General features: G+C 36.1%; 1 non-coding gene across 1 annotated transcript; it reads left to right on the plus strand.

The window, feature by feature from the left end:
- Positions 1-21,027: 21,027 nt before the first annotated feature.
- Positions 21,028-21,099, plus strand: TRNAL-UAA (transfer RNA leucine (anticodon UAA)). The gene has a single exon. It is a non-coding gene; the product is annotated as a tRNA-Leu (tRNA).
- The last annotated feature ends 874 nt before the right edge of the window (positions 21,100-21,973 follow it).

Consider the following 21,973-nt stretch of genomic DNA (forward strand, 5'->3'; position numbering starts at 1 on the left):
TGCCAGTTGCATGCAGTGTAGCGCGCATGCGCAGGCCCGACGACCGGCCGGCGGATCATGAATTTTTTATAGGGGCCGAGCCCGGGGGTGGGGGGGGGGGGGGTGAGCTAACTAGTTAGGGGGTTTGCATGACTCCGGGGCATGACACCAATTACGAAAAAAAGTTTTAAAATAGATATAAACTTCTTTGATATTTAAGCTTCCTCTTGTTTGGTTTGGTTGGCAACCAGTTTATTTTTGCCACTGCTTTTGAAGCTTTTTTTCTTTGAAGAATGATATACTTTATTAAAAAAAAAAATTCTGTACTATTTTTTTTAGTTTTACTTTTTCTTTTCTAAGTATAAATAGCCTTGCTAACATGGCAAGGTTGAAAAAATGGCAAAATAGTATGTGGCTTTGAAATTAAACTTGTAAATTTCCTCGTTGTTGATTGGTAAATAAATGATGTCATAATCACGTCATAATGTGGTCATATGAAAACGCTAATTTCTTTGTCGTTGTTTGGTAAATAAATGATGTCATAATCACGTCATAATGTGGTCATATAAAAATGCTAATTTATTTGTCGCAGATTGGTCAATAAATGACGTCGTAATCACGTCAAAATCTGGTCATATAAGAAAGCAAATTTACTTGTCGTAAATTGGTCAGTAAATGACGTCGTAATCACGTCATAATTTGGTCATATAAGAAAGCAAATTTACTTGTCGTAAATTGGTCAGTAAATGACGTCGTAATCACGTCATAATTTGGTCATATAAGAAAGAAAATTTACTTGTCGTAAATTGGTCAGTAAATGACGTCGTAATCACGTCATAGTCTGGTCAAATAAAAATGCAAAAGAAAGTTGCCATTCTAAGTCGTCAAAATGACGTCGTAAGAACGTCATAAATACGACGACATGACGAGTATTACCACTTTACGATCAGTTAATGACGTCATTACGACCGTGTCTGCTATCAGGGGTATAGTGATTGGTTCAAGTAGCATCATATGACCGAATATATTTCAACTATGATGTTGCGTGACGTCAGACCTCGATATATTTTTGGCTATACCAATATTCTGACGTCATTTTTTCAGAAAACTTCAGCGAGCTCTCTGTCCCGCGATGTGTCGGCGCAGGCACTAATCTGCGTTCCGCTGCAGCGCGGTGGCTCGGAGAAAAGTATAGGTAATTCAGCGCAAGTACCGGACTTAAGCAAGCTCAGCGCATAGATTTTGGTTATAAATTATTAAAAGTAGGATATAAAACAAATATATCAGGCGTTTCATTCGAAAGCATAGTGGGAATTATTAATCCTCGGTTGGACTGGCAAAACTACTATATTTCTCTCGGGGCTTCGCCCCTCGGGAAAAATAGTAATTGCCAGACCAACCTCGGATAAATAATTCCACTTTACTTTCTTAAAGCCTGATATATTTGTTTATTATGATAGCAATGATAATAATTAAAAAAAAATTGTAAAATAAAATAAAGTCCATAGTCTTAATGTTCACTTTTATCTCTTCATATAAATAAAAACATCAGATCTTGAAGAAGAAAAACAAGTGAACGATGGAACTGGATTTATTAGATAATAAGAGAACAGATAACCTTATGGAATTATGGTAGAAATACCCAGGGGCGTAACAGGGGTCGGTTGCCGGGGGGGGGGGGCACTGAGCCAAAAAATTCCCGGTCATATCATGGTATGAATAGGCAGTGGCGTAATGATGCAACAATTTTGAGTGGGCTAAATATGGCGTATTGGGCAAAAAATAAAAAATTGCGAGCAAGCAAAAATTCAACTTTTTTTATTACAAAATCAAATTAGATATTGACATAATATTCAGAAAAAAATATTATATTTAATCCTTTTCTCTTTCCTTTTCCTTTCTTTCCCTTTTATCTTTGTTTTTCCTGCATGTGGTCTGTATACGCCACTGTGAACAGGATTTTTCATTGTTCGCGAGTATTTGGGCGAATCCACATGCGGCAGTAGCGTGATGAGTAAAAAAAAAAAGGGCACAGTACGGTGCGTGTGGCAAAAAATGCTAAATAAAAGTCCCGAGTGAGCGAAGCGAGCGAGAAAAAAATCACCATTTCATGAGAATCTAACTTTGAGATAGATTTTGACATGACTTTCATAAAATAACATCATATCTTACACGTTTTCTTTGCTTTTCTTTCTTTCCTCCTTTCTTTTTTTTTTTTTGTTGTAGAACTTTTGGGAGCCATGGCTCAAACCTTTCCATCTGTACACCAGTGCTTTGCTGGTGGGGTTCCGGGGGAGTAGCCCTCGGAACCTCTTGATATTAAGCCATTCTAACCTTGCAGATGACCGCTATTTTTAATATTATGTAGCTTTTTTTTTTACACACATTAATTCAACGCAGTTGCGTAATAAACCAAATATTTTGAGGGGGGGCACACACATGGCAAATGTGGAAAATTTGTTAAAAGTCGCCAGCGAGCGAAGCGAGCCAGGAAAAAAATGGCCTTTTGAAAAATAATTCTAATTGTGATAGACTTTACATTATATTCAGCCTTTATTTTCGTTTATTTCCCCTTGGCTGTGGAACCACCCACCCCCCCTACGGGCTTCCTGTATGGCAGTGCTTCAACGTAAAGCTTTTTGCAGGAAGAGTCCATATTACAGGAGCCCGTTATAGAGCCATTTGAAGGTTACAGATTAAGAGCCCTTACTGCACGGGGTCTTGGGCATAGCCCCTTTTAAGGTAACTCTTGCCAGCGTAAAGCTTTACTTCGGTGGGGATATGATTATAACGTAACAGGAGGATACGTCTAGCCTATGGCTAAGGACCTTTTTCTGTCCTGATTGCGACCGTTATTGTATAAAATTCAGCAAGCTCACATGCCATCCATCTATCTTCCCGGTTTTTTTTTTAATCCTCGGCAAACCGGTCGTGTTATTAAGTTCTTCTCTTTTTTTTTTTTTTTTTTTTTTTTTTGGGGGGGGGGGTCTTTTCCCCTTTCTTCATTTTCCAATTTAGCTTTTGGCTAATCCCATTCTACCTTCCTTTCCCGCTTTTGTTTGCCATTTTGCAATCTTTTAATTTCTTTCCCTTTCTTAGTAGTCATGCTATAATGTATTAGTATTTCGGGGTGATTTGTTCTTTCTCACATGTTCTTCTTTAATTCCTTCATTTTCCCGCTTTCCTTCCATTTTCACTGTTTATGTTTTTCTTTAATAGTTTTCTTTTCACTTTTTTCCCTTTGTCTATCGTCTTTCCCCATTCCTCTTCTTTTTCTTCCCCTCCCTCCCCCTCTCTTTCAATCTTTCTTTCTTTCCCTCCCTCCCTCCTTTCTTTCTTTCTTTTTTTCTTTCTCCCTTTTCTCCAGCTTTTCCCCCTAAAAAAAATATTTTCCCGGTGAAATCCGCCGGGGGGGGGGGGGCAGCCTGTCCCCCGCCTGTTACGCCATTCGAAATACCAAATCACCAAGAATAAGTAAAAGAGAAAACAACTGATTTTATCAATTAAAAAGGTAAAAAGCGTTATCTTAATCACAAAAGGAAATGCCACTCGCTCAAATCAATTTTCTCAGTACTCTGTTTTCTGACAATGCCATGCGGCGGTTGTAATTTCCGGGAGGATGACTTAAAATAAATAACTAGAAATATAGTATGTAACGTGGAAAATGATGTCGTTTGTTACAAATTCCATGCTCTAGTTAATAAGGAATATTTTTAGCGCTTTGATATATTTTTGTCCTTTTCTATCCCTTCATTTTTGGGTTCCAATCAGAAAATGCCTTTTTTAAATAAAGGTTGAAGGAGGATGTAATTTTCTATCACGCATATAGATCTTGTCTGTTATATTAAACTATTATGTATAAAAATTTCGTCTTATACAATTTCCGCTTCCGAACTTACAGTGAAAAATAGTGAAACAAACAACTTACCTGATTAGTATTAACCTGGATTTTTTTTAGAACAAACATACTGAACTTTGAAACTAAGAATGACATTTTTATGTAAAATTTTTACTTTTTGCTGACTTTTTCTGACGAAGAGCAAAGCTTATGTACTCGAAATGTCAAGAATAACAGTTCTTTTCAGAGCTACTATCAGAAAGATAAACCAACAGTCCTTTCAGGACTAAACTACATCGGTGTTACCGCAAAAACTCTCCAATCAATATTTTACTTTTTCGTCTTCCATTCAATTTCATCAATATCCAAAACGAGAGAGAAAGAAACTCTTACCATTCTTGAAATATTATTTACTGGTATATCATGTATGGAAATATATTTTCATGTTATACCATTCGCAAATTGCTGTCAAGCAGGGAAAGAAGTGCAACTTCTGAATAATTTTATTCGTCGGGAAGTATCCCCTTTAAATATCATTTGTTAAATATTACATGCAAGGGGGGTGGGGTAGTTTGATCAATCCCTCCTGGGTCGGGACATCATGTTTCACAAAGAGTAACTTACAACTAGAACTTTCTTCCTCTTTCTTCTTTGCTTTCTTGGTCGTTAGAAGGGGGAGGGAGGGGAGGTCCCTTGGCCCCAAGCCCCCACCTCCATCCCCACCTGTACGCCAGTGATCCTCAACACATTTAGCAAAAGTAAGAAGTTGAACTCCATAATGTTTTCATTTCAGTAGGAGGTAGTATCCTATCCGTATCTCTTATATGCTATTAAGCGGATTCTATATAATATGACTACTAGTGCATTAGATATATATGATGTATATCTAATGCACTGATCAGTGATCCTTCATTCATGGTTAAGCTCCAATTTATGGCACGGCAATATACCTAATCTTGTCATCATCAAGGATATAGATTGCCAGTTTCAGGTTAATTGTTTTCTTATATTCCCTCCAAAGGCTCCTCTGTCAGAAGAGTGTAGAGCTACTAACATTGAATATAAATCTTGGTTTTCAATCATAAAACTTAAGCCATGGGAATGGATTTGTACTGAGCTGGAATAAAATGACCAACAGCGTGCTTCCATTTTTTTTTCAAAATTGAAAAAAAAAGGAGAAATGTCAAAAATTGTAAGAGTAGTTGATGAATTCACTGCAAGAAATTATAATTTTTTTTAAATAATATTTTATTTTCTTCCTCTTTCAAATCAATAAGTTTACAATCACAATTCATATAAATAAAGATTATTTGCATGTATACAATCAATAAACAATCAAACAAATAAATATATCAATATCAATGAGATTACAAATATTTTTTAAATGATTACAAATGAAATTAAACTGCCAAATTTCTCTTCTAAAACAATGTGAAAGCAAAGGGGAAAAAACCCATATCAATCGACAAAATTCCAAATATCACAAAACAAGTTATTCACAAACTAAGTATCTCATATAAAAAGAAAATACAATAAGAGCATATAAATTCATATCAAAATCAATATAACTGTACAATTTTTTCAAAACGTAAAGTTTTAACCCGAAAATATATATATATATATTTTTTTTTTATATGAAAACTCTTATAATTTTTTCCCCCAAAAAAGTACATAATATAGAATAAAATTACCTCAATATTTATATCATGTTAATATCAAAATTATGTCAAATCAAATAAACTACTTTTTTCATGAAACTCTATGATCCATAATCTTTCACTCACCCACGCACCCCACACTCTCTACCACACAAACATACAACCCCCCCCCAAAAAAAAAAAAACACGCACACACACACCCTCGCACACAAAAACCCTCACGCACACACATCATACAACAGGTAGCACATCCGTTCCGGTCTGTCGATCTGTAACTTTGTATCATTGAAAAAAAATAAAAAATAAAATAAAATAGAATACGATAAATGAAAAGTCAAAGAAATGCACTAATTTGTTCCCATTTTCTTAAGTGTACTCCCAAATTCCCTGTTTTCTTGGCTATATTATATTCTTCGTTTCTGTAATCTTTAATCATATCTGTTGTTCTTTGTACGGATGGTGGCTCGCCCTTTCCTCTAGAAATATGTTTTAGCAGAAAGATTATACAATTTATTGCATGTATTCTCACACATTTACCAGATAGACCGATGAAAATTGTTTTCCAATCATCAATCCTAACTTCCTTTAAATGAAGTTTTTTGATGACCTCCTTCCATAACTGTTTAACCTTTAAACAATCTAAAAATTATACCGAACCATTTTAGAGAATACCGCCATCTGTCGCTCGTGAGTATATAGTCATAGACAATTGGGGGAGGTTTGAGGTTTTCAACGTATTTTTTTTATTACAAGGGGGATTTTTTGGCTCTCTCCTTCTACAAAGACCAGGGGCGGATCCAGCTTTCGCCAATAGGGGGGGCCGAAAAATATTTTCATCAACATTTTTCTCGATTGACCGCTATAAACTGATTTTTTTTTTGTTTTTTCGGGGGGTAGTCCTAACTAAAGACTGTAGTTTTAAGTATATATTTGTTTTAATTGTTATAAACAAGATAATGTATCTCATGTGGTCTTAATATGTAATGCGAGCGCGAAGCGCGAGCTCAAATTCTTTGATATTTTATGTCCTTAGACCTGAAGATTCTGAGGAGATTGTATAATCATGAAAAAAAATAAGTATCCAACTAAACAATGCGAGCGCGAAGCTCGAGCCGAAATTCTATTATAGTAACGTGAAAAGGGACTCAATTAGGACTGTTTTTTTAGTGATTAATGAAGAGGATACAAGTATCACCGATTAAATAATGAGAGTGCGAAGCGCGAGCTCAATATTCTGATATTCTGACCTGAAAACTGGACAGTCTAAGCGCGTTTTTATTTAAATTAAGAACAAGCTGTGTGTCTCAAACAATAATGCGAGCGCGAAGCACGAGCTTAATTTTTTGATATACTGACATGATAAAGGAGCATTTTGACAAATTTTGGTAAGAATTTCCAAAGAGGATAGGTAACTCACAAATCAAACAATGTGAGCGCACAGCGCGAGCTGAAAATTTTGATATATATAAACAATTTTTGTAAATCAAACAAAATAATGAAAGCTTGATGTGCGAGCTTAAATATTGTTTGCAAATTGATTTCAGAACTGGATATATAAGTGCCATTTAATCCTCTTGAAAGGGATTCATTACACAGGCAATGCGAGCGCGAAGCGCGAGCGAAAATTTGTATATAAAGTCTATTTTCCAATTCTTCCCCTCACTTTTTTTTGGTTTCCTTTCGGGGTCGGGTCGGCCGTTACGAGGCTGTAAATTACACATCATGGGTATGATACATCTTTCTTACTTTTCTTTCTGTTTTTCATAGTTTCTATCAAGTTAAAGAGTACACTTTTTTGTAGGTTGTCAAAAAATAGGGGGGGCCGGGGCCGGCTCGGCCCCCTCCTGGATCCGCGCCTGAAGACGGTTATTAACCATCTCGCACACAGTATGAGGGACCAATGAACCAATGGGTTAAATGCTTTATCTCGATTTTGATTATTTTCTAAACCTCAAAACAAAGACGGCTAGCCATCTTGGACACAGTATGTGGGACCAATGAACAAATGGGTTAAAGGAGAATGAAACTCTTGGAGCAAGTTAGCTTTTGTGAAAGCAGAAAAAGCAAAGAATAAGATCAACAAATATTTGAGTAAAATAGGACTAGCAATAGAAGAGTTATGAGCATTTGAATGTCGAGATCACTAATGCTATGGAGATCCTCCCATTGGCAATGCGACCAAGATCTATGATGTCACAGATGAACAACTCTCCCCTTTTGGACACTGAAAATATACCCCAAAACATTTCTTTTTGCTCATTCTAATCATATGAAAAACGATTCATCAATGATGTAATGTTGTGAAACCTCTGTACTTGTCCTCTCATAAAGAGAACACCTCACCTTGTGATAGACTCTATAAAAGTGAGAATATAAGTGAAATAAGTACTAAAGTAATGAGGGAGTTGTACGTGTGTGACATCACAGATCTTGGTCGCATTGCCAATGGGAGGATCTACATGGCATTAGTGATCTCGACATTCAAATGCTCATAACTTTCTTATTATTCATTCAATCTTCCTCAAACTTTCAACAATATGTTTCTTTGATTTTTCTCTTTGATATGGATTCAGCTGGTTTCAAGGGTTTCATTCTCCTTTAAATGTTTTATCTCGATTCTGATTATTTTCAAAACCTAAATCATTCATAGACCCGTATTTTGATGAAAAATGTTGATTTTATCAATTATCAATATCAATGATAATTTTCTTTTGATTAGGGTGAGGGGGGGGGGGGAATAGCTGTTAGCATGACTTCAGTCTTTGGAGGAGGTGCGGTGATGCCAGCAGTAGAGTTCAAAGAGACTGAAGCTTTCAGTCTAATCCTGTAACTGCTGATATCTCCGAAAAATAGTAAAAGGCCTAAGTTTTTATTTCAGCGAAATGATACTTTCAAACACCTAGTAGACATATTAAGTACCCTGCTATGATAATTAATCAGTAGATCCCCTTTCGTAACCCCCAACCCCGGCCCTTTCGAAGAAGTGATTCATATTGGGCGTTGTGGTTTAAGACTGCGATCAAAGTTGCATGATAGAAGAAGCTATGAATTGATACAGAGGTTTGAGGTTCGAGCTCTGATCATGTCCCCGGGATCATGTCCATCGGATGGTGACGTTAAATCGTACCGGGAATCATACGTAATTGATAACTTCTGTTAAAGCTCAGTCACCATGATCACACACACTGAATTAGGCGAATATATGCAGCTATATAGGGTTTTTGTTGTTGCTGGTTTAACTTTTAAGGAAGAGTTTGCGAAGGTTTTTGGAGTGGTGAAATTTTATATAGGCCCTATCATGGATCAAATTTCTTTGTACCTAACCATGGGCGGATCTAGATGGGAAGGGAAGGGGTATTAGGGGTTATTAACCCTCACCTTGGGATCCCCCATCAAACTCCAACACCCATTCCCTTCTTACGCGATTGCAAGCAGAACATAGTCTGCTGTGCAAACCCTTCACTCGAGTTAAGGGTCTGAATGTGCAGCCTACTCATGCCTTGTGTACTGAAGGCCCTCTCACTCACAGCAAGGTTTGTCTGTGCTAGTCTTTGCGTGGAGACACACTTGCTGATCAAAGCTGAAATCAGGGTCTGTGCCTGCAGACTAAGCAGAACAGTTGCAGATGAACGGGAAAGTGGGGGGGGGGGGGGGGGGTGGTTAGGATGCAGTACGTCAAACCTCATCGTCATTGGGCCAAACCAACTGCTGGGGAGCGTTTCATGAAAGGGGTTATCCGACAAGACCTGTTTTACCATATGAACGGTGCTGCTTAATTAGCCAATTGAAATCAAAGAAAATTGTCAGATCTGACATTTTGTCCGACAAAAATGTTGGTGAAATGCTCCGCCGGTCCGACCAACAGGTTAGCAGAATGCTATATAGATCCGCTCCTCTTCCTACCCATGTACGTCCCTAAATACATCGGAGACGCTAGCTAACCATTAAGCTTCTTCATCAAGCTCATCCGGTGGTTATACGAACAATCTTTTCCCCATCACCTAATCCCAAAGTTAAAGTCCTCTTGGTATATCCTAGTCGATTCATCATGATTAACACGTGTATACTGCTGAAGACGTAAGACAATCGTTGGCTGATGACCACATTGACGTCTTCCTAAAGTACTGCAGAAAAATATGAGCAATGAAGATGTAATGGCGACTCAACGATTGCACAAGATGTAAAGGTCAATGAAGACTGAATGCTCATTATGAGAGTTTACAACCGACGTAAGGTTGTCCCCATTATCGAACTATCATTCCTATATAGACGTACGCAAGCTAAGCCGGGGGGGGGGGGGGGGGGGGGGGGGGTCATTGCGATTGGACAGCATCGGCAAGAAAAAAAAAACCGAAGAAAGAGGGATGTTTTTCGCGGGGTAGGCGCGGAACTCGAATAAAGTGTCAAAACGCCCAAAAAAGAAAAAAAAAACTAAATCACAATGGCCTAAAATGCAATGATAGAGTATGCCACTAACAAAATTAGGGACATCTGCACAAAAAAATCCTTGCTTAGCCGAGAGTGCAAATCTGGGACATTTGGAGTGCCCTGGCAGCTTGTCCTTGACCCCTCGTTAATGTAATGCACCGGGCTAAAGATAGAACTTTATATCCCAATAAATAGAGTAAAATTCACAGAGCAAAATGCTGAAAAATTGATAAAAATCGGATAACAAATAACGAAGTTATTGAATTTTATAGATTTGCATTATTCCGGTGAAACAGTTCTAGGCATGTTTCATGAATATTCATTAGCTGGGCTGATGATGTCATATCCCCACTTGTTCTTTTGTATTTTAGTATATCAGTCAGACCGCAGGTCCCTATGCTAATGAGCAAAAGGGCCAGATTCATCCAAATCATCTCGTGGCTGAATCCTCCTCCTTGCAAAATCTCGTGATTCGTGAGATTTTCTTTCTCTAAGAATTTACCTGTTTTAACCTCAAGTTAAATGAAATATTATTGCACCGTCAGATAGAGTAAAAGTTACTCTTTCATATTGGTCATTTATTTTGTATACAATATTTTGTTACATAAGTAAATTTCTGGCCTGAAATTGTGCCTCAAAACTGAATTTTCTTCCTCTGTTTTCTTTTGCAAATTGTGCAAAACTTTTTATTTTGAGCCTCAATGATATCTATATCACCATAAAGCTGAACTTCTGTACTTTCTCACAAAGCCACTCTTGATATGCGGCACCTTTTAATCGGGTCAAGATCACACTTTTCCCACCAAGGTACAAGACGAGATTTCTGAAATGTTGTACTTGCAAGAAATCCAGAGTTCTGATTGGCTGGATAAGGTTCACAGAACAACAGGCGCGGGGTATTTGAGGAGATAACCACATGGGAAGTGTGACCTTCCCACGAACCCAAGCACTGGAACCGTTGGAATTTGCCATTGTGTGGTCTTTTTGACCAATCAGAGTGCAGTATTCTTGTTTTCAAACTGTTTTATGTACTTGGCAAATGAAAAGTGTGATCTTGACCCGATTAAACAAATTCTTATTTTGAAACCTATATCATTTCAAAGCATACATATTCAGCTTTATCATGATATAAAAATCATTTGGGCTCAAACAACAATAAAGTGTGAAAATAGCAGCTTTTGTCAGGTGAAAATATTTATTTTGTAGCATATTTTAGATCAAAATTTTAACCTATATTACAAAATCTTTGAATAAATCCAAACACATGACCTGAAAGAGTGATTCTTCTTCTTTACAATGGTACCAAATTCATGAAATTCGATGCATAATTAGAGCAGCAATGACCGAATGAAAATATGTGTTTTGGTCCGCATCAAGCTCATTAAATATGCAAAACATCTCAAGTCATGAATATCACTTGGATGAAAGAAGCCACTTTCTTGGGACCTGCAGTCTGACTGATATGGAATTAGGATTACTCAAAATTTTCCAACCAAGAACTATAATTGGATTGACAACTGATTAAGTGCATTAGTTATTTCTTGCTGCAACTTATTTCATAATAACGGACACATATCATTTACACATTTTATGAAAAAATGAAACAATTATAATTTAATGTAATAACATAAGAAAAAGGAAAGTGGGGATGTGACATCATCAGACCGCCTAAATGACCTAATGAATATTCATGAAGACATGTCTAGAACTGTTTCACCGGAATAATGCAAATCTTTATAATTCACAAATTTTGTTATTTGTAATCCGATTTTGATAACATTTTCAGCATTTTGCTTTGCAAATTTTACTCTATTTATTCACGTATAAATATTTTCAGCCCGGAGCATCCCTTTTAGGGTCTGTTTAATGACAGTGACCTCCCTCGGGGGGGGGGGGGTGGGTACGGTGAGTAATGCCAGTGCGCCAGCCAACAGAGTGTACCATGCGGAAAGTATTTTGCATTACCTTGACTTTTGTTAAACATGTTAGAGCAGCTTTCTATTTAGTTTCCAGAATGGACGCCATTTTTATGCATGGGCCTGGGAATGACTTTAAAGAGTGGGTACTGGTTTGGAAACATTTATGAAAAAAAAAAAAAAAAAAAAAAGTCATGTCATGAAAAAAATGAAGATAGACCGCTTTGATAATGGCAACTCTCCGCTCAGCGACGTATACGGAGCTTTCAACGACCAGGGAGTATGGCTAGCCCTTTAACATTTATTTACGTCTTCAAGAATTGTTAGTAATAATAATAATAATAATAATAATAATAATAACAATAATAATGATAATAATACTGATGATGATGATGAAGATAATGATAATAATGATAATAACAATAATAATGATAACTATAATAATAATAATGAAGATGATGTTAATAATATTAATTTTCGACAATTATAATAACAATGATAATGATAATAATGAACAATGATTTATTTTTTATCGATTTTCAAGATTCACAGAAATAACAACCAATAATAAATCACAATAATTACAAATAGACGAAAAAGAGAGAAAAAAAAGAAGATCGCGATGATTTTAATGATAAAATTATGTGCCTCTTACTCTTTCTTTTACTATACATGTATAGACTCTTTTGCTCTTCTTTTGTCCTTTTCTTCTTTCTTCGATTTGCATGGAAAGTAAAATGTGTCTCTCCAATCTGTTGACTGTGAATTTGTATTCTTGCTGACTCCCCAAGAAAGCATGGATTGATTTTAAGCAATCCATAGAACACGCTTCATTGGGCCCTCTCCATTGAGCAAAATGCCACCCAAAACTGGCTGTAGCATATCTTATTGGTTTCAAACCCGGGGGTCACCGGTAGATAATGAGACTGGTGGCGCTATCATTCTGATGTGTTGCGCCTCCTCTGTGGATTGCTATACGAGATCTTTCTCTGAGTGAACATTTCATTAGTAAATAGATATAACATTTTCTTTCTCATTATTAACATAGGACCCCTCGCAGTGCAATATCATTAACATAATTGATGTGGACAACAAAAATTAATCGAGCAAAACGGCACCAAGTCTCCGGTAGAGCCTATGATTATTGGGGTTTAAAACGAATGATGGTGATTACATTTTGTGGCGATAATGATGATGTTGATGATATGATAGTTTAGGATGATGATGTTGATGATGTTGATGGGGAAAATCATGATGAGGAGGATGATTCGTTTGATGTTGTTGATAGTGGTGATGATAATGATGACGATGATGATAATGATGATGATGAAGATTTGGATAATGATGATGATGATGGTGATGATGATGATGAAGATTTGGATAATGATGATGATGATGGTGATGATGATGATGTTGACGAAAATGGTGATGATAATGATGAAGATGATGACGATGATGATGATAAAGAAGATTGTGATGAAGATGGTGATGATGATGTTGATGATAATGGTGATTATGATGATGAAGATTTGGATAATGATGATGGTGATGATGATGGTGATGATGTTGTTGATGATAATGGTGATGATAATGATGAAGATGATGACGATGATGATGATAAAGAAGATTGTGATGAAGATGATGATGGTGATGATGATGGTGATGATGTTGTTGATGATAATGGTGATGATAATGATGACAATGATGATGATGATGATGGTGATGATGATGATGATTGTGATGATGGTGATAATGATGATGATAATGGTGATGATGATGATGTTGTTGTTGATGATGATGATGATGATGATGAAGAAAAAAAGATTGTGATGATGATAATGATGGGGAATGAGAGAGAGAAGAAGAAGACAGTGAAAACGCTGTTAAACAACCCTGTTTACTATATGAATCGCACATCAGTTGTTTAAGAGTTTTAACAACCATGCTTAATTTATTGAGAATTAAATATTATAAATTAAACTTTGTCGTTTTCATACACTTGTTTAAACAGTTTAAACACCTACCATGCCTACTGTGTGAGTCATATAGTATACAGCGTTGTTTAAAAAAATCTTAACAGTGAAATGTGGATGGGGTGAATGGGAAGCTGACATGATACAGATTATGCATAAGTAAAAAAATTGAAGGAAAATTATACGAATTGGAAATGCATTTGAGAGAGCTAGCTATAATTGCATTTTAAATTCTGTTCTACTACTCGCATCCTGATTAAGATGATTATGTGTGGGCGTTTGCGTATGCATGTCGGATAATAAAGCACCCCATAACACAATCATCTTAAGCTAGCAGACGTTAACAACGACGGTATAGTTGTGATATTGATATTCTACATGCCCTTGCATATATTATAAGCACGTAATCCAATCAGTGAGAATGGCGATAATTAAAATATCGACCAGTTTAGACTGGTCAGTGATTCACCGTCGTGGCGTTAATCGATATACCCAAACGTGCCATCGCTTAATCATCGTGTTTGTCTCCATCACAGCACCTTGAGAGCTTAAGGTTCCGTGGCATTTGCTACGGCGACCTTAATTGCTCCGGCGATAATTGCGATGATGAATATTCTGCATATAAAGCCACAAATAAAACCTAACCTCCAAAACTTAATACACCCTGATCTTTATCTTTACATTATTCTGAACCCACAACTCTATTGCAAATCCCAACTCTAACGTTATGCCCTCTGAGATATTAAGAGAGGAGCAATTGTCGCAAGATCAAATGTCGTGTCACCTTGCGAGGAGTCATCATATCAACAGCTATTCATTTCTTTTAATATCAGCACAAATGGGGAGACCCTTCTTCCCTCCCACATTCAATTCAATTATTTTATTTTCCACTTTCAATTTCATATTTACAATTATGATACAATTGACATAGTAACATATAATCACATTTGAAGTACATACAAAAATCGATAACATGATAAAATTACAATAGACAATTATCAAATCGAAATATAGATAATTGAAAGGGAGGGAGGGCCAACTGAAAAGCAGAGCTTGTAAAATGTAGGCCCCCCTAACATTGTAATTACGTGTAATTACATCTTCACAACATACATGTAGAATAGTACACTAGTTCTAAATCTTCATGTGCGTACTACATGCCAGAGCTTCATGTATGTCTACTCTGTAACTGTATAGATATTACCATGTATCCTTGGCGGTAACATAGCAGCGCACTGTATATACCCATATCTCGATGCGGCTAAAATTCAAGGCGCCATTTTAAGGTTTTGGAGAGAGTGTGCTGTGTATGAGATGTGTGCGCCTTATGTGGAGGAGGGTAAACCCGAAATTATTCCCCGGGAAATTGTCAATGCATGCATTGCGGATTGGAGCGCAACGCTGATCCGGCACACAGGTGTCTTATAATCATGATGATTACAAAAAAAGAAAAGAAAAAGAAAAATGGCAATATCCGTTCTTTTCTCATATCAAGATTACCCCCACCTACATATTTTACAATATTTCTATTTCCATATCATATTTCATAGTGATTAACCTTAACCTTTGTACGCCCGAGGTCCTCGGAAAGGAATACGTGGGAGACTGGAGGACATGAATTAAGACGATACAGATGAAAATAGATAATTATTAAAAAAGTAAATAAATGTATAAATAAATAAGTCAAACATAGACGTGGTTTATACAATGAACAGATGATGCACTTTCTATTCGATCTATTTAACTCTTTATTTCATTTCCATTCAAACATAGAAAATTAGGCAATATAAATCAAATACGAATTAAAGGATTGACATATTAAAGGAAATCTTAAAATGGAGCGTGTGGACATGAGGGGGTCCACTAAAAGCAACGCCTGTAAAGTGTTGATCTCCTTAAAAATTATATTGGGTACTTCATTATGATAAATGTGTATTTAACAAGGAAAAAAGGAAGAAAAATAAGAAAGTAAAAATGGTGGTGATCAGACTGATGCTCTGTCAAACAAATGACAAAAAGTTATAAACTTTGCACTGTTCCTTCTTACTTTTTTGTCATTGTTCACTGTTCATTTTGAAAGTGTTTTTGTTAATGAACTATTCTTCATCATAAACATATGCAGATTTCAGAAAATTTCATTTTTTGTAATTGACTAGTAATTTTTGTAGGTAAATAGACACAAAAGGTAAAAAAAATCTAAATGGCAGAAAGTGACCGCAAATAATTTTTCGATTTTTTTCCTTCAAACTTTTTCTCTCTTCCACCCATCTCCGTAGTTCAGGTTCCTAAATTGTTTCGTTCATGTGAAAATTTATATTCCTTTCCTGATATTTCACGTCTCATATCACTTTCTTAAACCAATCCACCCCCGACCACACCCCGTAGTTATTATATAATTTAATCTACCATAATTTTTTCATTAATTTTGAATTTGGATATTACTTTGTACATTATTTCGTCTCTTTACTTTTAATTCGTGTTTACTTCAATTTTGCTTTTGCTTATAGTTGCATTATTTTCATGTTTTGTTGCATTATTTTTTTACGTTCTTATCATTTTCGTAAACTCATTTTCATTTTTGTATTATTTTTGCATTCTTTACGGCCTTGCTGAAAAGCAACTTTAGCTGAAAGTAGGTTTTTGCAGTTTTTTTTGCAGTTTTTTTCTTAAAGACAGAATACAGTTAATCTCTCAAGCCCACGCATTCACCTTATCCTCGGTGAAATTGATTCCAGAGGGTTGTTTTCACTGTCATTTTCATTATTTTATTTTCTAAGAGTCCTCCAAAGCATTTGCCAAATGTATTTCTTTGTTGAATTACCAAAACAAACAGATTTATCCCATTAATTATTAAAACCTTCCTTGATTAACTCAATATAGTTTTTTTTTAACACATATTTCATATAAGACATGCCGTTCGTCGGATACTAACTCAGATACCCATAAACCTTTGTTTTATGTTTAAAGAATGGGTTGTGGCGAGCGCCTGTAATCCAAGCTAAGGGGAACTTACAAATTGATGCAGAGGTTCGAGCCCTGGTCATGTCCTTCGGATGGTGACGTAAATGGTCGGTCGCAGACGTTAATACGCATATCTGATTGATACACGTCTAAAAAACTCAATTACACACACACACAGACACCCTCGCACTCCCACCCTCACACACACACCCTTACCCTCCCTCGCAGGCATGCACACACACACATACACACACACACCCCCACTCACCCTCACACACACTCACATACCCTCAAGTACAACACTATTTAAAGAGAGAGAGAGAGATGGGGGGGGGGTGGGTGGGTGGGAGAGTCAAATCTGAATCATGCACGCTTTCATTACAACGTCTACTTTATTTAAATCGGTTACCGGTATTTAAGAAGACGGGTTATAACTTTTAGGGATGTGTCACGCATAATTCACCAAAGCCATATGATCGAGCGTCATTAAGAAAATAAATTGATATTCCCTGATCGTATTTCAGCTCAACCATTAAGAATTCATACAATGACAATCGGTTGGCCAAGTAAAAAAAAAAATATATATATATATATATATCACTGTGATGTACAAGCGATTCGGTGAATTGCGTTTCAGATATTAAGCTAAATATGACAGGGAAGAAAAGAACTGCAACCGATTAGCGATAATCGGTTGCAGTCTTGTAGTTCCTTAGTCCATAATTTCAAATCATTATTAGGCTCACATGATTTATTCGTTTTTGGATCTTCATATTAAAACATGTTAATCACATGCCTGACCATATACACTCTAAAAAAAATATTGGGTAAAAGTGCTCCATGAGGGTAATTACGTGTCAAACCAACATTGGCCATTTCTTTTGCGCATTTTTATTTATCCATTGTGATGAAAATTTTGCCTATTCTAAAGTAATTGCTGCTTATTTTTTAACCTTACTGGACGATATGCTTCCCGCTAAGGTAAAATACTGCCCAAAATTGGTTGGACACATACCCTCGTGACAGTAAAATTTTTACCCAATATTTTGTACAGTGTAATGTACTTAAAAAAATATTGGGTAAAAGTGCTCCATGAGGGTAATTATGTGTCCAACCAACATTGGCCATTTCTTTTGGGCATTTTTATTTATCCATTGTGATGAAAATTTTGCCTATTCTAAAGTAATTGCTGCTTATTTTTTAACCTTACTGGACAATATGCTACCCGCTAGGGTAAAATACTGCCCCAAATTGGTTGGAAACATACCCTCGTGACAGTAAAATTTTTACCCAATATTTTTTACAGTGTACTTACAAGCCTAATGGGGCAAACTTGCGATCAATTGCAAGTCTATTTTCGGTCCCTAAATTAATCACAGTTATGTCTTGTAATTAATTGTAAATTTGCAATTGATAGCTGATCTGATTTTTGCAACAAGAAGTGTAATCTGATTTGCGCTTCGCACTCGCATTATTATCATTTAGATATGCATTCTCTTCTTCACATTTCTATATGTGAAAGAGTGGAAAGGCCCGAACCATGGACCCTACGGTCCAAGCCCGAACCAAGACAAAGTCACGCTCATCCCGTGTTGGTCTCCAGTTCCCAGTGAGACGTGTTCACCGATTTCTTCGCAGTGGAAATTGACTCAACGTCAGTTATTGCTTGACATGTTTCCTTTTGAGGTCAATAGCCTACATAAACAGTCAGCTTGCGCTTCGCGCTCACATAGTAAGATACGTGACATGATTACAAAATAAAGTTAGTAATTAATGAGTCAATATTTTGTGACCCCCCCCCCTCTATACCATAGTCTACGGTACGCCACTGGCTGTAAACAAATTGTGCTTAAACATTTAAAGGGATTAAAAATAAACCTGCCGGGTATCCCATCTCACCTAGGTCGAGTTTGGAAAGTGAAGACCAAATTCAAAAGAAAGTGCCCCAGTGGGATGCGAACCATACAAATTCTAATTTACTGTTTGGAGAAATACCTCTAGACTACTACATCTCGCATTTATATAGTCAATATAGTTTCGCAGGGGCGGATCCAGCCTTCACCAAAAGGGGGGCCCGGAATATTTTTTCAGCCATATTTTCCCCGATCGGCCGCTCGAAGTTGATTTTTTTTGGTTTCTTTGAAGAGGTAGTCGTAGTAATAATTTCTAAGCTTTATTCGTATAAATCATCATAAATATGATAATCTTATAATAAGCCTTATTTGTATAGTACGAGCGCAAAGCGCGAGCTATTTTTTTATTTCCTGTATTTTGTCCTAAAATTAAAACATTCTGGGCAATGTTTGTGATCCTAAACGAGATGTACCCAACTAAATGATTACTGTGAGCACGAAGCGCGAGCAGAAAATTTTAATATTCAGCCCATAAAACATAAATTTTTACAGAGCACTTTTAAAATTCAATTTGTAAATCAAACAAAATGATGAAAGTTCGATTTCCGAGCTGAAATATGTTTGGTATATTGACTTCAAAATTTGATATTTTAAGCTCCATATTCAGCAAGATATGTAAATCACCTAAAAGGCAATGCGAGCTTGAAGCGCGAGCAAAAATTTTATTTAGTGACATGATTATGATTTTATTATTTTGAAAGTCTTCCCCTCATCTTATTTTATTCACTCGCCTTCTTCCTTTTATGTTTCCCCTTTTTTTTCTCCTCTCTTTTCTCTTCTTTTTTTCTTTCTTTCCCCTTTTTTCTTTTTTTTGCTCCGCCAATAGGGGAGGGGGGGGGGGGGGCCTCGCCCCCCGGATCCGCCTATGGTTTAGGAAACTCTTGTAAATTTGTGATTTTTTTTGCAACGAATCACTTGGATTTTTTCCGGCCAGAAAATATTGATCAGTCGATTAACAAGAAAACAGTTTATGTCTTGACTGATCAAGTTCAAGCAGCTTACATTTTTACGGAAGTTATGAAACAGCATATTTGTATAGATTTAAAAATGAATATTTGAATTCGGGTCTTTATATTATGTTAATTTTTTTTCATTTATTCAAATATTTATCATACATATTGTGTTATTCATTAAGGTAAGATCAGAGCGTTGTTAAAAAGCTGGAATTATATGAATTGTACTCTGGGGTACATACAATTTTAGAGATAAAGGCCTATGAAAATAGTATGATTTTTTAAATTTTACGTCGTTTCTAAATCGGTGGAATCGTGATAGAATGTTGCTGGTAAACATGGTATTTAAATGTCAACTTGTTTTTATCAATGTGTGGCATAATTGAAAAAAAATATGTTTGATCGTAGAAAAACAAGCAAAAATAGTTCTATATCATGAAAATAGCCCATGACATTTTTAGGTAGACAGAAAATTCCAATTTAACATGTTTACCAAATCTTGCATAATGTTGTGAATTCTTCTTCTGAATCAATACAATACTCGTTCTGACTCTAGTTTCCATTTGTTGAAAAAGCTGGAATTATATGAATTGTTTATACTCTGGGGTACATAAAATACAGAACATGATTCTTTGGTCTGGGTCAATAGAGATGAAAATCCATACCATTCAAATCAAGCACCTGCTTCTTCATTTTTTATGTTTTGGTGTGGTTTATGTAGTGATGGTTTAGTGAGATAACATGGTTTGAGTCGTAGTTTTAAATACCCTCGCATGTGTGTTTGTTTGTTATGTGTTTGCATTTGCAGAGGTGTGTTTGATTCCATGTTAATGTTGATGTTAAGGTGCATGAAAACAATTAAAAGAAACCGCTGAGAAACTTACCTATCACCACGGAAAAAAGAACAGTGACTTTCAATATTGTGTCATTTTGCAACTTTTGAATTTTGACCTTGCCCCACATTTCAAGGCACTGCACCTCCATGTGAACCACAATCATATCATGTAGGGTATCGTTTTAAAGAGAATTAAATGATCTATTAATTACACATTGATATTTACTAAAACCAAGGAGAAATTATCGATCAAAGTCAGATTTCCAAACTTTTTTTGAGGAGTTTATATATATATATATATATGTTTATATTTAAATAAAAGATATATAAAATAGATTAAACATTTAAGTAAAAGAGTTGCCAAAGCTGTTGTGCATGTATGACTTCACACATATGTATACTTTCTCCCATACGTGTACTGTATCAAAACAATAGCTTTGATCCAGCTGAGGCATGACGGCTTGTCATTGTTCATAACCCACCTACACCCGATAAAGGAAATTATGATTGGTAGTGTCGAAAGTCTGTCTATCTGACGGTCAATCGGATCGGGGTCGCACTAGCCACTAACCCGTCTCTGTGGTCTAGTGGTTAAGGCACCGGCGTTAAAAGCTGGGGGCCCGGGTTCGATTCCCGGCAGGGACATTTCTTCGGCATTACCAATTTTTCCAAAAAGGGCAGATAGCTCTGGGGAACCTTGATTTAAACTACGCCTATCATTGTTCTCTTCATCCATTTCTTTCACAAAATATTTAAATAAAAGAGTTGCCAAAGCTGTTGTGCATGTATAACTTCACACACACACACACACACACACACACACACATACATATATATATATATATATATACACACATGTATGTATTAATTTCTAAATGATTGAATAAAATGAATTGAATTGAAATTGAATCCCTTATTTACCTTCCTATTTTTCTTCTTCTCATTCTTAGTTTGCTTATTTTCTCATGCACTCCTCAACATTTTTAGAGCTTCTTTTTCTTTCTTTTTCTACTTCACAGCATTTTTGAATAGATTTTAAAATTAATATTTGAATTTGAGTCTTGATATCATATATCGTCGCCTGAGAAGCATAGCGACGTTGACTCAAAAATTTCGTCCCGGGTCGATTTTTTGTTTTACATATCATCTTTTAGAGTTTTTTTTCTCTTTCGTTTGATCTAATCGAGAAATCACAAATTCAAATATTTATCAAGATATCTATCAGAAACATATTGACGTTAACTCTTTTTCGCACAATTCCTGAGAAGCATACTGACGTTAACTCGTATCGTGTTTGTGCGCATCATGATCTGCGCATATTTTACGCTACTCGCACTGACGTGACAAACAATGCCACGCTATGCACACTGACGTCATAATGGATGAACATGCGATTACTAGTGATCAGCTAAAGCTATCAGCTGATTTTTTCACATGTTTTGCAATCTAACTGCAGATCTGATCTAGCTAATTAGCTGAAAATAATCCACAGACCAATGTTTTAGATACAATTTCTGAA

Source organism: Lytechinus pictus, chromosome 13 (genome assembly GCF_037042905.1).
Source record: "Lytechinus pictus isolate F3 Inbred chromosome 13, Lp3.0, whole genome shotgun sequence".
Lineage (NCBI taxonomy): Eukaryota > Metazoa > Echinodermata > Echinoidea > Temnopleuroida > Toxopneustidae > Lytechinus > Lytechinus pictus.